The sequence below is a fragment of the Struthio camelus genome, chromosome Z (assembly GCF_040807025.1).
Source record: "Struthio camelus isolate bStrCam1 chromosome Z, bStrCam1.hap1, whole genome shotgun sequence".
Classification (NCBI taxonomy): domain Eukaryota; kingdom Metazoa; phylum Chordata; class Aves; order Struthioniformes; family Struthionidae; genus Struthio; species Struthio camelus.
Window position 1 is genome coordinate 42,216,416 of NC_090982.1, and position 13,053 is coordinate 42,229,468.

At 41.3% G+C, this 13,053-nt stretch overlaps 1 long non-coding RNA gene across 1 annotated transcript; it reads right to left on the reverse strand.

Moving 5' to 3' along the window:
• Window positions 1-206: 206 nt before the first annotated feature.
• Window positions 207-10,837, reverse strand: LOC138064506 (uncharacterized). The gene is made up of 3 exons (XR_011137770.1): window positions 10,708-10,837; window positions 10,271-10,413; window positions 207-5,433 (listed from the first exon to the last, which is right to left on the reverse strand). It is a non-coding gene; the product is annotated as an uncharacterized lncRNA (long non-coding RNA).
• Window positions 10,838-13,053: the final 2,216 nt, after the last annotated feature.

Sequence of the window (13,053 nt, forward strand, 5' to 3'; positions counted from 1 at the left end):
TTCTTTTCTCCTGCAGTAGGTGTATTTTTTCCATAAGCAATTTACTCTCTCAGGTTTTCAGGCAATGATTTCAAAACACCAAATCAGGTTGAGCCATGTAGAGATTAACATGCCAATGGGGCTACAGTGCAAATATAAACAGCTCTCCAAAGCCTTATTCACAAAATACAGTTAGATCATGTGTAAAAACATTGTGACTGGTTGGGACAGAATATCAGCTGCAGTGTAGAAATGCCCTTAATTGCATTTTGGAAGAACAAATAATTTTTTCTACTTCCATTCCAGTATCTTATCCTGTATGCTAACTGCTGAGCCTCCCCTGCAAAGGCCACTGTGATTCAGTGGCACTGATAAATTTCCCAAACTGTAATGCTTTATTAATACGGTGGCTCTAAGGAAATCTTCTTTGAACTTACTATTAACTACACTATCTCTATTTTTCCAGAGGGACTTTGCAAAGAAATTGGTAGCAAATACAGCCACGAGTCAAAAGAGGACCATGATATGCATTCTGTGTTTGTTTTTACCCGAGTGTTTTCTTCTTATCTAAAAATAGAGAGACCCACTCTCCCTCCAGAAGGAGAGAGAAAGTCTGATAGTAATTGGGAATAATCCATAATTAGGTTCTATGTTTAAACATTCAGTGCAGAGAGGAAAACAACTAAAAAAATCCAGTACTCAAAAGGCTAAACCTGGCAGTTCAATCTTGGAAATCCTTTCCTGCTGTTGGCTTACTTGTCATATTAAATAGTCAAACTTAGATTTTTAGGAGTCTGTGTGTGGATATGTACGCATTTGTGTGGATATGTGTGTTTTTGTATGTGAGACAGAGAGAGACTATGAATCATCCTTAATGCGTGCTACTTGGCGTGTTTTTCAGAATACAAAACAATCAGCAATGATTACTTAAAATATGACAAGATATGAATCTTTAATGATTTCCTTGCCAGATGATTCAACCAAAAGCTCATAATGTCCCGGTTTACAAGATTTTTAGAATCCTAGAAACTCATAGTGTTTTCCTACTACATAAGCAGTACTGTCTAGTAGAACGTGGACTTTTTCCTACATAAAGGGACTACAGTGTCTAGACTAACACAATATAACTATTTGACAAATCCATATTTCATTATGCTAATGTGCTATATAATAAACAACAGAAAAGATGAGACAATTTATCAAAACCGTTAAGATTACCAAATTGGCTTTGGTTATAGCTAGATGACATTATTGTGACAACTGCAATTTTCCATTGAATGGCTGATGGACATGTAATTAAGAGTAACCGTCCTCAAGAAAATACCAATAAAGTATTATATATTGGTTTTTCTATTGCTTACCTAGTTTTACAGCTGTCATCCTCAATAACTTACTAAACTGTAAGCAAAAGAAGACAAAAATGTAACTGGAGACAGAGCTAGAATTGCTTAACAAAGCAAGGCACATATTTTATTACAGGATACAGTTATTTCTAGAAAATTAATTGAGTGTTGAGATTTCATATTCTGTAACTAACATGTTAATTCTGAAACGGTTTTCATGATGAGAGCTTTGAATTTATGGGGTTCCAACTTATATACTATCACTTTTATTTTTATATCGATACGATACATAAAAAACATAAATGCATTTTAGTCTTGGGAAATAGTAACGGTTATAAACTCATTTTGCATAATATTATATTACATAAAAAAATTGGAAGAAATTTAAAGATTCAGACAAGAGAAAAAATGAACAGACTTGCTGCACAACTGCAGCACTGGTCAGATGACAAAGGAAAATGGAAAACAAAGCCCAACGTGAATCACGTACTAAATGTGTTAGCTCTTGATATGATTAGTTTTGGAGAAACCTAATGAGAGAAATATCTACAAGTAATTTTATTCCCTCCTAAGGCAAATGATCTAAGCTTCACTTAAGTGTGGTTTTCGTTTACTGATCAGAAGGAGGAGTAGAGAGACAGGCCAGGGAACTTTCCGAACTCTGCTGTATATTCAAAGCACTAAATAAGAATGTGATCCTCTTTTATGTAAATCAGGTAAGTGACATCTGAAATGAGATGTGACGCTGATGGATAGTGATATATATAAATATTAGTGAAATACTGCACAAGGTGATATGCCTATAAACCAGCCACACAGAGCGCGGCTAGAAGCTCTCACTAGTGACTTCTAAAGATGCTATTTGCAGCCTTTCCATTAAAAGCGCGTGTAAATTTTTGGCAATAGCCTGATTAGAAGACTGTCACAAGTCACAGCAAGCAGGAATAAATTAACTAAGTAAAGAGGAAAGGCTGTAGCCTCTGTAGTTTCTCTTCCATTAGCACTGTGAAGTGAAATACGTATGTTCTTGGCCAAGAGTGGCCACTAAATTTACTCACAGGTGCCACTATTGACGTATAAGTTGCTTTAAAAATACCCTTCAGTGCTTTGCTGACAGGCACCACTGTCACAGCAGGAGCAGCAGCAGCGTAAAACAATCTTTCATATCTATTCAGGCTTTTAAGCAGCTCCATTTGTTGCTACTTTGAACCTCCTTACAAATGGGCTGTAGTCATGGGCCAAATCAGGTCACGTATAGACTGATACAAACTAGATTATTGTACAATTAGCTGCTCTCCATAAAAACTGCCTATACTTCTCTACCTCTATATTAAGGTGTTTATTCAGTGTAGTGCACATGCTGAGCACCCAAAGGTGGTGTAAACTCATGTTCCCACTAATTTAATGGACATGTTCTTACACCTTTCTGACTCCGCCGTATGCACCTCACCAACTAAAATTCTGTTGCACTCAAGTAAACAAGCTGTGTGCAAGTCAAGATCATCTGAAGATCATCCTTTTCATAGCTGTCTGTGAATCTGCCACCAGCATTCATATCAGCGTGGACTTTTTTATGGAAAAGCTATTTTATTCATTTTGCAACTGAGAATGGCATGCAAAATTGGTGTTTCACTCTGTATTTCCCTTTCTTTGTTTTACAACTTTAGGTGGCAGCACCATTATAAAGACCTTTGCTGTACGTGATCACAGACATTCACATGACAACAGCATCAGCGTCAGAAGCAGCTCAAACTGGAAAACACTGAAATGCACAGCTTTGCATTTTGCTGTGCAGCCACAAGCAGCATTCATCTGCAATAATTTTGTTGTTTGGCCGTTAAGTGGGTTTTCTTTTAGCACAGTGCTGTTGCTTTTGTAATTTTGATGCTGTCCCCTTAGCTGGCCTTGAACATGCAGGAGATTGATTCCTTTGGCCTGTTTCCTACTCTTCACTGAAGTGCGTGCTGATTTTTTTACTGATCTCAGTGGAAGAGCATTGAGCCATCTTTTCATACCATCTCACGGCAGTTCTCTTTACTGTGAGAGCCACAGAGTGTTGCAGCATATGACTTGGAACTCCTCTTTGCTACAGATCATACTTGTAAGGGGAAATGACAAAGAGTTTGATTATTTATAGTAAGGTACTTCCAAATCCTCAAATAGAAGTCGGTATATATGCACACAATTAATACTGTGCAAAAAGTAACAACTTTCTATGTTTCTTTCTTCTTTTGGATTTTTTTTCCATGAAACTTTCAGTGTTTACTTTCTGACAAGGGGGCTACAGGGGTGTTGTGGGCTCCTTAAAGAAGCAGACCTGTAGCTGGGCTCTCAGTTCAAAACGTGGCTGAACTGTGCTACAACACAGGAGAATTTACGTACATAACGTATGGACAGCAGGCTGCCACGTTCCCGGACTGCTCCAACGGTGTGCACAGAGGCTGAGGGCTGGGGCTGGTCCAGCCTGCAGCAGGGACAGCTCCGAGAGCGCCTAACAGCAGCCTCCCCCCCCCCCCCCCCCAGCACCTACAAGGGGTTATCGGGGGGATGGAGCCAGGCTCTTCTCCATGGCACGTGCTGTGGGGCAAGGCTCCTCTCTGAGGAAGCTGGGCAGGGGCGCAGGTGGCCCAGGGAGACTGGGCAGCTCCCTCCCTCCTCAGGGAGCTTCCAGCCCCGAGGGGACGAAGCCCTGAACCTGGCTGGACCTTGGGTCTGACCCTGCCGTGAGCAGCAGGTTGGGCCAGAGACCTCCTGAGGGCCCTCCCCACCTCAGTTATCCCCTAGGACTGAGATCCTATGAGCCTAGTCTTTGCTCACTCTTAATGACACTGAGGCTATTCTTGACATTAACAGAAAATTACTCAACCTTACAAGTTCATACTAATAAAACACACGTTAGGAACCCTTTCAAGAACTTTTCTAATTAAGTAGATCTCCTCAGGTGCACTTCTTTCTCCCGACTGCTTGCTGCAGCTGCTGACTCTTTTTTCCATGGGAGAGCTGGTAGAATGATCTGTTTCTACATATGTTCCACGTTATGTTTAGTTTGCTGCTACACGTTCCTCCTTCGTATCCCTCACTAAAGATACAGAAATGGGGAAATGGCAGCTCATTCCTGAAAGACTACCTTTCAAAATTTTGTATTTCACAGGGACAGGAGCAATATCCTCAGTAAGGATAGCCCTCTGAGCCCACAGCTTGCTGCTGCATGTACAAATACCATCTTGAGGCTTTAGCATCCTGGAATCCCAGTCATTTGATTATTTTTTGCATTTTTATGATTTTTTTAATTTATCAAGGTAGATTATACTTCCTGCTGTCTTGCTTAAACAAGGATTTCTGGTTACTATTTCATGTTAATTAACATTTCTGCTGGAGATTGTCTCTTTTTGCCTATTGTTCTCAAATTCAGCAGAGCCAAGCTGGGATTCTTTGTAAAAGGCTAAACTTTCAAAAATATATTTGCTCTTTTACGCCACTTCCCAGTAAGTAGCTCAGTGGGTAATACCTGGTACTGTATGTTTCTCACTGAGCTCTGAAATCTTCCACTATTTGTTTAAAATTCCAACAACTTACCATGAACTATTAGTAGACCTACCAATGCTAAGATTTTAAGTTTGGCAAATACAGATTTATTGTGTGCATGACATGATATGTTCTTAGATTCTCTAAAAATACAGTTTCAGCATAATGACACAACATTATAATATCCTCTTTGCCAGAATGTATCTATCTTAGAGTTTGTTTTCTGCATGTCTGGAACTGTGGGGATTTTTCCCCTTTGTCCAAGCTAAGATTTTTGACACATTTCATACCTTTTTATGTTTTTCTATCCCTACAGACTTTTCTTTTACCACCCTTTTTATACCATCTGACCTCCATATATTTTTCTGAAGCATACTAATGTCATGCCATAACACCTGTGCCACCATTATTTTATTACCTTAACTAATAAGCCATTGATGACATATATCTCTGAACTGAAGTGATAATATGGTATGTAGTTCCCTGGATGCCTTACTAGGATGGCGTTGAATGACTTTCTGCAGTGTTTCATCGTCTGCTGTGGTCTCTCCAAGTTTATTCCTCGTTATTTCTAAGACCGGATAATCTAAGAAAATGAATATTATAACAGTCTATCATTTGCAATTGTCAAATACCTTTGAAAGCAACCCTCTTATCAGATGCCTCTTATCAGTCTTTATTTCCTTGTTTATACTGTCATCAAGTCATAGAGTGATAGCTGGAAACCAACCCCCCTCAGTTGTCATATCACGGGAGGCATCAGTGTATTCCTCCTTTCCTGTGGATATCTTGAGTTTCCAGCCTGCTTCTACCATAAAGAATATGTCATAAGAAATGCCGTGTATTCAATTACTCCCAAGCACCTCAGTCAGAATCTCTTTCATTGCTTTACTTGCCGTAACTAATAGGCTTAAGTATTCCACAGGCTCTTCTGTTTTTAATATTACTTCTAGTGTAAAAGGATGTTTACTTTTTCTGCCTTGAGCTTCTGCCTCATGACCAGAGGAATGCCTCTGGGCTAAGGATTCCCTGGGCAGTACTTGGCATTCCAGAGCTTCAATAGCCAAATTATTTCTGCTACTACAGACACACTGATGCCAGTTTATTTGTTCATGTTTCTGGATTCCTCTACCATGCACACACTGCAAACTGCTGCTAGAGGGGGAAAAACAAAACAGAACAAAAGCTTATATTAGCTTTGTTCCTGGTTACTATAAGAAACAAACCAATTCTAAATTTTAATTTCTGCTAAAGAATGTGAAATTTTGAATGGGAAGTTAAGTTTGATTTTTTTTTGTTCAGTACCGTGAACTCTCATTTTTGGCGTTCTCAATTTTTTCTGTTTCTTATTCCGAAGTTACATTTTCAGATGCAATGTTTGCCTGACTATCAATGTTCAATTTATAATTTACATGAATTCCATCACTAGTGAAAGAATCTGCTCCTTTGGTTCAGCTTTTTATCTATCTAGTGTTCTTCTTTATCGCTCTCTGCACTGCCTTCCTATGAATCCTTATTATCTTGATTGCTACTTGTTTTCCTTCACTTCTTTTGCTCTTGATAGCAAATTCCTGCAAAATGTTGGCATCTTTTTGTAGCTGTTGCAGCATTTTGTAGGTGCTGGACATTGTTCATACCTGTGTATGCTCCAATTTTTTGTTCTCTGCAAAGTTTTCCAGCTTTCCAGGTTCCTCTTCCAGAGGATAGCCTGCTTACCATAGCTGTATATTGCTTCCTCTCTAACATTTTCATTCTAGCCCATTTTTTTTTTCTACCTAACACACCTAAAGAACTTTACGAAGGTTAGTCTGTATCGTCTATCAGTTTTTTCCATGTTTTTGATCTTTGATTTCAACTACTGTGTGATATCAGATAACGGAATACAATGAATGTGTCTGAATCATTATTTAGAGATCAGTCAAAAAAATCTGCAGTCTGGGGTGAAATCTGCATTTTTTCAAAAGTGACTTTTCCTAAGAATGCAGTTAACTTTGTGCTTACAGTCTATAAACTTTATTGCTTGCTCTCTCATCCTGATTTGTTATAAATGTTTAAAGATATCAAAGATCCATGATGCAGCAATATTCAAGAAAAACAATATTTTCCATGAGTCTCCTTTCTCCTTGGGTCCAGTTTGTTAAAAACTTGGTTAATTTTTTTCCCTAGGATTTTTGCAACATTATCAGTAAGTTTCAGTCCTTCTAAGTATTCCTTTTTTACCTCACATCCCAGAAGTCCTCTCAGAGGATCCGCTTCTGCTAGTGGCTAGGATTTCTCAGAGATGCAGGCCTGAATCAGGACTGGAGTAGGCTTAATGGAATTATATACAAATAGGAGAGTGGGCCACTGATTGCTTTCGCAGTCTCCCAGGCCAGCCTACGCCAGTTCTGTGTGACAACCCTTTAAAAGCCTATTCCTTACAAATGCATTTTGCATAGTAGTTTTAAGCTGGTTCAAGATGGTAGCTTTTCAAACTAGGTCAAATGACTAGTGAAGGGAAAAATCAGTAAAAAATTTTGGACGGAAAATGATGCCAATAGGCTCTTTAGGATTCACCGCTCCCTCTTATTTCAAAGCATGCTCTGATCCTTTTGCGAACATGCTCATTATTGAAGTGTCTGCCCAACGCTGTAAGCGGTCATTCTCCCTTTTAATGGACAACACTATAAACGAGAAATACACGCCTTAAACTCACAAACCTGGCGTTCCTGAAGCAGGAAGCTACCTCCTAGTAGCCAAATATCCCTCCTGTATCCTGTTTCCCTGTGCTATTTTTAATGGTTTTGCTGGTCTGTTATCTACAGTGCTATATAAAATAGCCCCTCACTCCTCTGTCCTCCCCTCCTGTGTAGCCTGACAATTAAAACTGTCTGCATGACGTACCTGAAGGAACACACTTGGTGCCCCCTTAGGGGCAGCCCCGTTTAGGAGTGATTCCTGGAGTTGAAGCAAACCCTGTCACTCCCATTTAACCTTGGCACAGTCCGCTGTTCTTGCAGGGACAACATCGGGGAGAAATAGTCCCAAGGTCCTTCCAAGAAAAGCCCCGTTGTGACTTGTTGCAAGGCCAGAGGGGATTTGTCGACGGCCAGAAATCAGGCTGAGCTGGGACTGCTGATCAAGGATAATACCGATGCCATGTCCTGATCTGGGGAGTACCCTAGTATACTGCAGAATCGTTACATCTACATTACATCAAGGTTTTTGCTGACATAATTATTTTGGGCATTGATCGCGCCTACTACATTATTTATCACAGCAGATGGTAGAGCTGCAGTAACACAAAATAATCCGCGCTACCGCAACTCTTTACTGAACAAAGCCACTCTGTGGAACTACATATGCAGGTTATTTAGCTTTGCTCAAAGTCTTCTTTGGAACACACACAACTTTTTAGGAAAAGAGATTCAGTTCTGTCCAAAAAAAAGAATTCAGTTGGGAATTGGCAGAGCATTCAAATTCTGCTATTTGAAAGGAAACTGAATGCTCAGCAAAACAGGAAAATTTCTGAAATAGTTTATTTTTACTCTCTCTGATTTGGTAACTACTGGAAGAAAAAGCATGTTTTGCCTGACAGCACTCCTTATTATGCAAGCAACTGTTTGTAGGGGAAACAAATCCATGAACTTTAATGAAACTTTCCTTACGTGCCTGAGACCATTAACATGATGTGAAAATATTAGCATGTGTATTACTAGAGTAAGCAAAATGTTCAGAAGCAAAGCAAAAACAGAATTACGAACCCCCAGGTGTTTCAGCACAGATAACTATGAGGGACATTAGCAGATCATGTATTATTACTAATATTCTGTGTAAAAATGATCTTAATTGTCCACATGCATCCATTTAACAACTCAGGCTCAAACATCCGAATGTATATAAACTAAGGGTATGGTATGATACATGCAGCTTGTCTCAACACGGAACAAAAGGACTATAAATCGTACCTCAAAGCAGGAGATTTGGGCCATCTACACTGCAAGGTACAGAGTGAGGGGACTAATTTCCCTTGTGACAGTGAGCAGGGAGCATGCAGAAAAGGTCCAGTAGCAGGTGCTATCCTGAATCGCTCCTCCTAATGCACTTGTCAGCTCTGCTAAACTACCAGGAGACAATGATCCGCTCTAGTTCTGTGCTGTGCTAACTCGCAGCGTTGTTCACAGTTCCTCCTGCTGATACTGAGTAGCTTGTAAATACCTGCTGTGCCCGGTACTGTTTTCTCCTCTCCTAATACAAGGGATGAACTAACACTCGTAAAGTAACCAGTGCAACCTGGTTCAGTATTTGCCCCTCACACCCTTTATTGGCATCTGCATTCAAATCACAGTGTGATCCTACAAGAGAGGGGCAGATACTCTGCTCTTGTTGACTGGCTGGCTATACTGTTTATTACTAGTGTGGGGTTTGGCCTATACATCCAAGACAGCTGCTCTGCATGCTGTCCCTTTGGCAGAAGAGAATTTCCTGGCCTGCTGCACACTTTCACATCTGTCAATAATTTTCATAAGCAGTCTAGAGATGAAAATGTGAAAGAGTTATGCTCGCATTTTGCAGACTGGTATGCTTTTTCCGTTCTTCTTTATAACAAACTTCAGCTGAACCTCCTGTGCTATTGCTGTAACCAGAGGCTTTTACTCAGTTTGGTTTAGGTTTTGTCTAGCAGCCTGTGTTTAAAGAACCAGAAAAGCAAAAATATGGAATGTATTATACATCTGTTCTGTGAAATTTCCCAGCCTAAGCAATGGCAAGATGTTGCTAAGCACATGGGCATGAGTAAAGTTGCCTCGACATTTCCCTTCTGTATTGTCATGTTTTCCAAATGATCAAAAACTCTAGATGTAAAAAGAGGTACTTCCTTTTTTGGAGACACATTATTGTGGCCAAGAATAAATCACACCGGTCATCTCTCTTGGCTGTAGATACGTTTCTGATAGAGGGAACACTCTGAACAAGCAGTATGTTGTATTGCAAGACAGGTACAGTTTAGACTTTTATCCGTAAAGCTTTTTGCTTGTTTGTTAAGTCAAGGGCAGTGCAGCTATTATTGTGGGAGGGGAGTTAAAGAACAGGGAGGGGTTTCCACTTGGTGACTCCACAGCTGCGTCCTTCACCCATGAAGGGAAGGATATAGCATTACAGACACTGGAGCAGGCAACACTAAAGCTAGAGCAGCCACAGTGATGAGAAATGTTGTAACTGTGAGGTTTGGCCTCATTCCCAGCACAGGTTTCTGAAACAAATACTTAGGTAATGTTTTTGTTATGACTTAGAAATGACTCTGTGGATGCAGAGCATCTAAAATCACTGGGAGAAGGGCTTCTGACATTCCCAAATGCCCTGTAAACGTATGATTGAGCAGCATATTGACTACCACGGGCTTTAATAAAAGCTTACAGTCAAAGATTTCAGGCAGTATTCCTTACCTAGTGCATTCCCAATCTTTTCTCTGCCTGTGACTTGCCGCCTCTGCTTCAGCAGTACAAGCTGATAAAGGTGAATTCTCCATTAGTGCTTCTCAGCTTCTCGGAGACTTTGCATAATGAACAGGAGTCTCTCATGGATAATCCTGAAAATAAGAATTGTGTTATAATTTCTTGTTAATATGCTTGTTTGGTTTTTCATTTGCTCTTTATATTTTCAATTGCATTTTACAGATCCCATATGATATATACAATGTAGCAAGACTGAGCTCGGCTATAGCTGTATCTCTATGCTGCATGGATTTTGAAGTTTCATTTTGATTTTAGACAGGGATGTTCAAATTAGCAGGTAGTCATCAGTTAACTATCACTGCACTGGGCTCCAGGTCATCAGAGTTGTAATCACAAACTGCAATTGCTGGTTTAGCTATGAGTATTACCTCTGTCATTAGCACGGGGTGGGACCATGATGCAATCACCCGAAGCATTCTTACTAAACTTGCAGAGTAGCATTGAAAAGACTGTGTTTGAAGATAAGGCGTGTACATTTTCCAAGCATTGTCTTTTTTTCTTGTATAATATGAAAGAAAAAGAATAAAAATGAACACGTCACGTTATGTATTTCACTTACCTGAGCTGTTTGGTCTAAGGCAACAACTGGCTTTCTCTTTCAAAAACGGAAATGACTCTTGCCATGTGACCGCCTATAAATACCTTTATGGGATTCCATGCGAGTTTAATACGCACAGTGTGAGATCTAGTTGCAATATATAAAAATGAACGTAACTGAGAAGATAGTTGCTTTTTAAAAACATAAAAATGTCCAGATTCATGACCAGACTTCTGCAGGAGAAGTGTGCTGCCTTATCCGCTGATTAAGCAGTACACTGGTATATCACTTAAGAAAGCGCTGTTGCATGAGAAAGATTAATGTCATAGCAGAAATGGAAAAACAGGAAATGTAAGCGGTGGTTTGAAAAAGGAAGACTAGCAGAAAAATATTAGCAAAGCTTTCACGAACAGTGATTTTTAGCTGGAAATATTTGGCTATATTACCAAATTTCCTTACAGCACATTTTTATAGTACTCTGAGCAGGGTTAACTGGCACACACGCTCGCTTGTGCGGCAGAGCTGGGACACCTAGCGGGCGCGCAGCGCACTCCAAGAAAAATAACTTGCTTACTGGCATTTACATGCTCACTGGCATTTTACTATTTTACTGGCAGTAGAGCTCTGAATGACGCAAACAAGACTGGAAACAGCATCTCTGCGTTGGCCTAGTTTTACTCTACAGCAAGGAGGGTGCAGATCTAGCTATTGCAGGCAAGCCGTGAGTCTTACCGCCTGAGTGCTAGTATCGTGGAACCCAGATTCAGCACGGGCAGCTCCCGAAATAACGGACTTTTCCTCTATTCCTCAGTCTTCCTTCCACCACGCTTATGCCAGCACTAATGCCTGGCTGGCCCCGAGGTAAACTGAAGTGATTGGGCTGAAAATAAGCACGAAAACGAAACCTGCAGGTTGTTTGTACAGGCGACCTGATCACCAGTGTTAGCGCAAGGGATGGGTCGAAGACAGGCAGGATCATCACCTCCAGCAGCAGTGACAATTTCTGCCAGATTAAGCTGACATTGGAACTATGATAATCATTTGTGGTCAGATGTTCTCTGCCAGATCCAGATGTGCCATTTGAAGAGGCCGAGTTTTTTCCTGCCCAGCAGCTTAAGACTGCTGTTCTCAGCTAAGACAGCAGAAGAGACGACGCAGCACTCCAGAGCCAGTTTAAAAAAATGTGTTAGCTCCGGCTGTGTCCCAGAGTCTCCTTCTCCATCCAGCCGTGCCAGTGAACAGGTGAATGAAATAGGTGACTGTACCTAACTTCTCAGCACCCACTGCCTGGTGTGAACAGTTCAGGCAAGTGCTCCCCACGGCAGGGCCCTGGGGCAGCCCTTTTCCCTGCCTGTGCTGCTGGGCAGCCCCGTGGCCAGCCCTGGAGCTGCCCCGACCTGCCATTGTCCCCTCCCGACCTCAGACACACCTCGGCGCTGGGGCTGTTGTGGCGGCTGCAGGTCCCTCAGCCCCACCTAGCCACCATCCCTGTTCCTGCTCTGCTCTCCTCGCTCGGGGCCTGCGGGCCTGCGCCCTCGTCGGGGAGGCCCTGCCTGCCCCGCTGTCACCCTCGGCTCCCTGGCACCGTAGCCCGCTGATGCCCCGGCAAGCTGCCTTAGTTCAGCCAGGACGTTTTGACTAACCCAAGCACCTTACCAGCATTAGGAAACGCGAGCAGGTTGCACGCGATTGAGGGTGGGCAGCAAACTCTTAAGAATAGGAGGAAAAATAACTGGAGGTGGCGCACTGGTTGGCGAAGCCCTCCACAGATCCAGCTGTGTACGTGTCAAGTCCTCCCGCCATTTCAGCTGCTGCTTAGGCCAGCCTTCGGCCTGTCCCTGACCGGCACCAGAGAATACGTTCACAGATCCTTAATGAACATTGGTTTGCAACCTCACCAACCAAACCTCTAGCACTGCTATTACTTTTACCTTATTGACTTTTACACAGGAGAAACTAAAAGCATGTATTTGACAGCATAAAACTAACTGGTAGGAGTTTAGCACTGTCCTCCCACAGTGCCTTCAGAATATATTTTGCTGTTAATGCTATTATTATCCTTATGTGTCAAGAGGCTGAGTCAAACCAGTGATAATTAAGTGCTCATTTTCAAATTATCTGTTGCATTTAGAAATGTACTCTTGAGTTTTTAAGTTTGCTAAATACATTTAGGCTT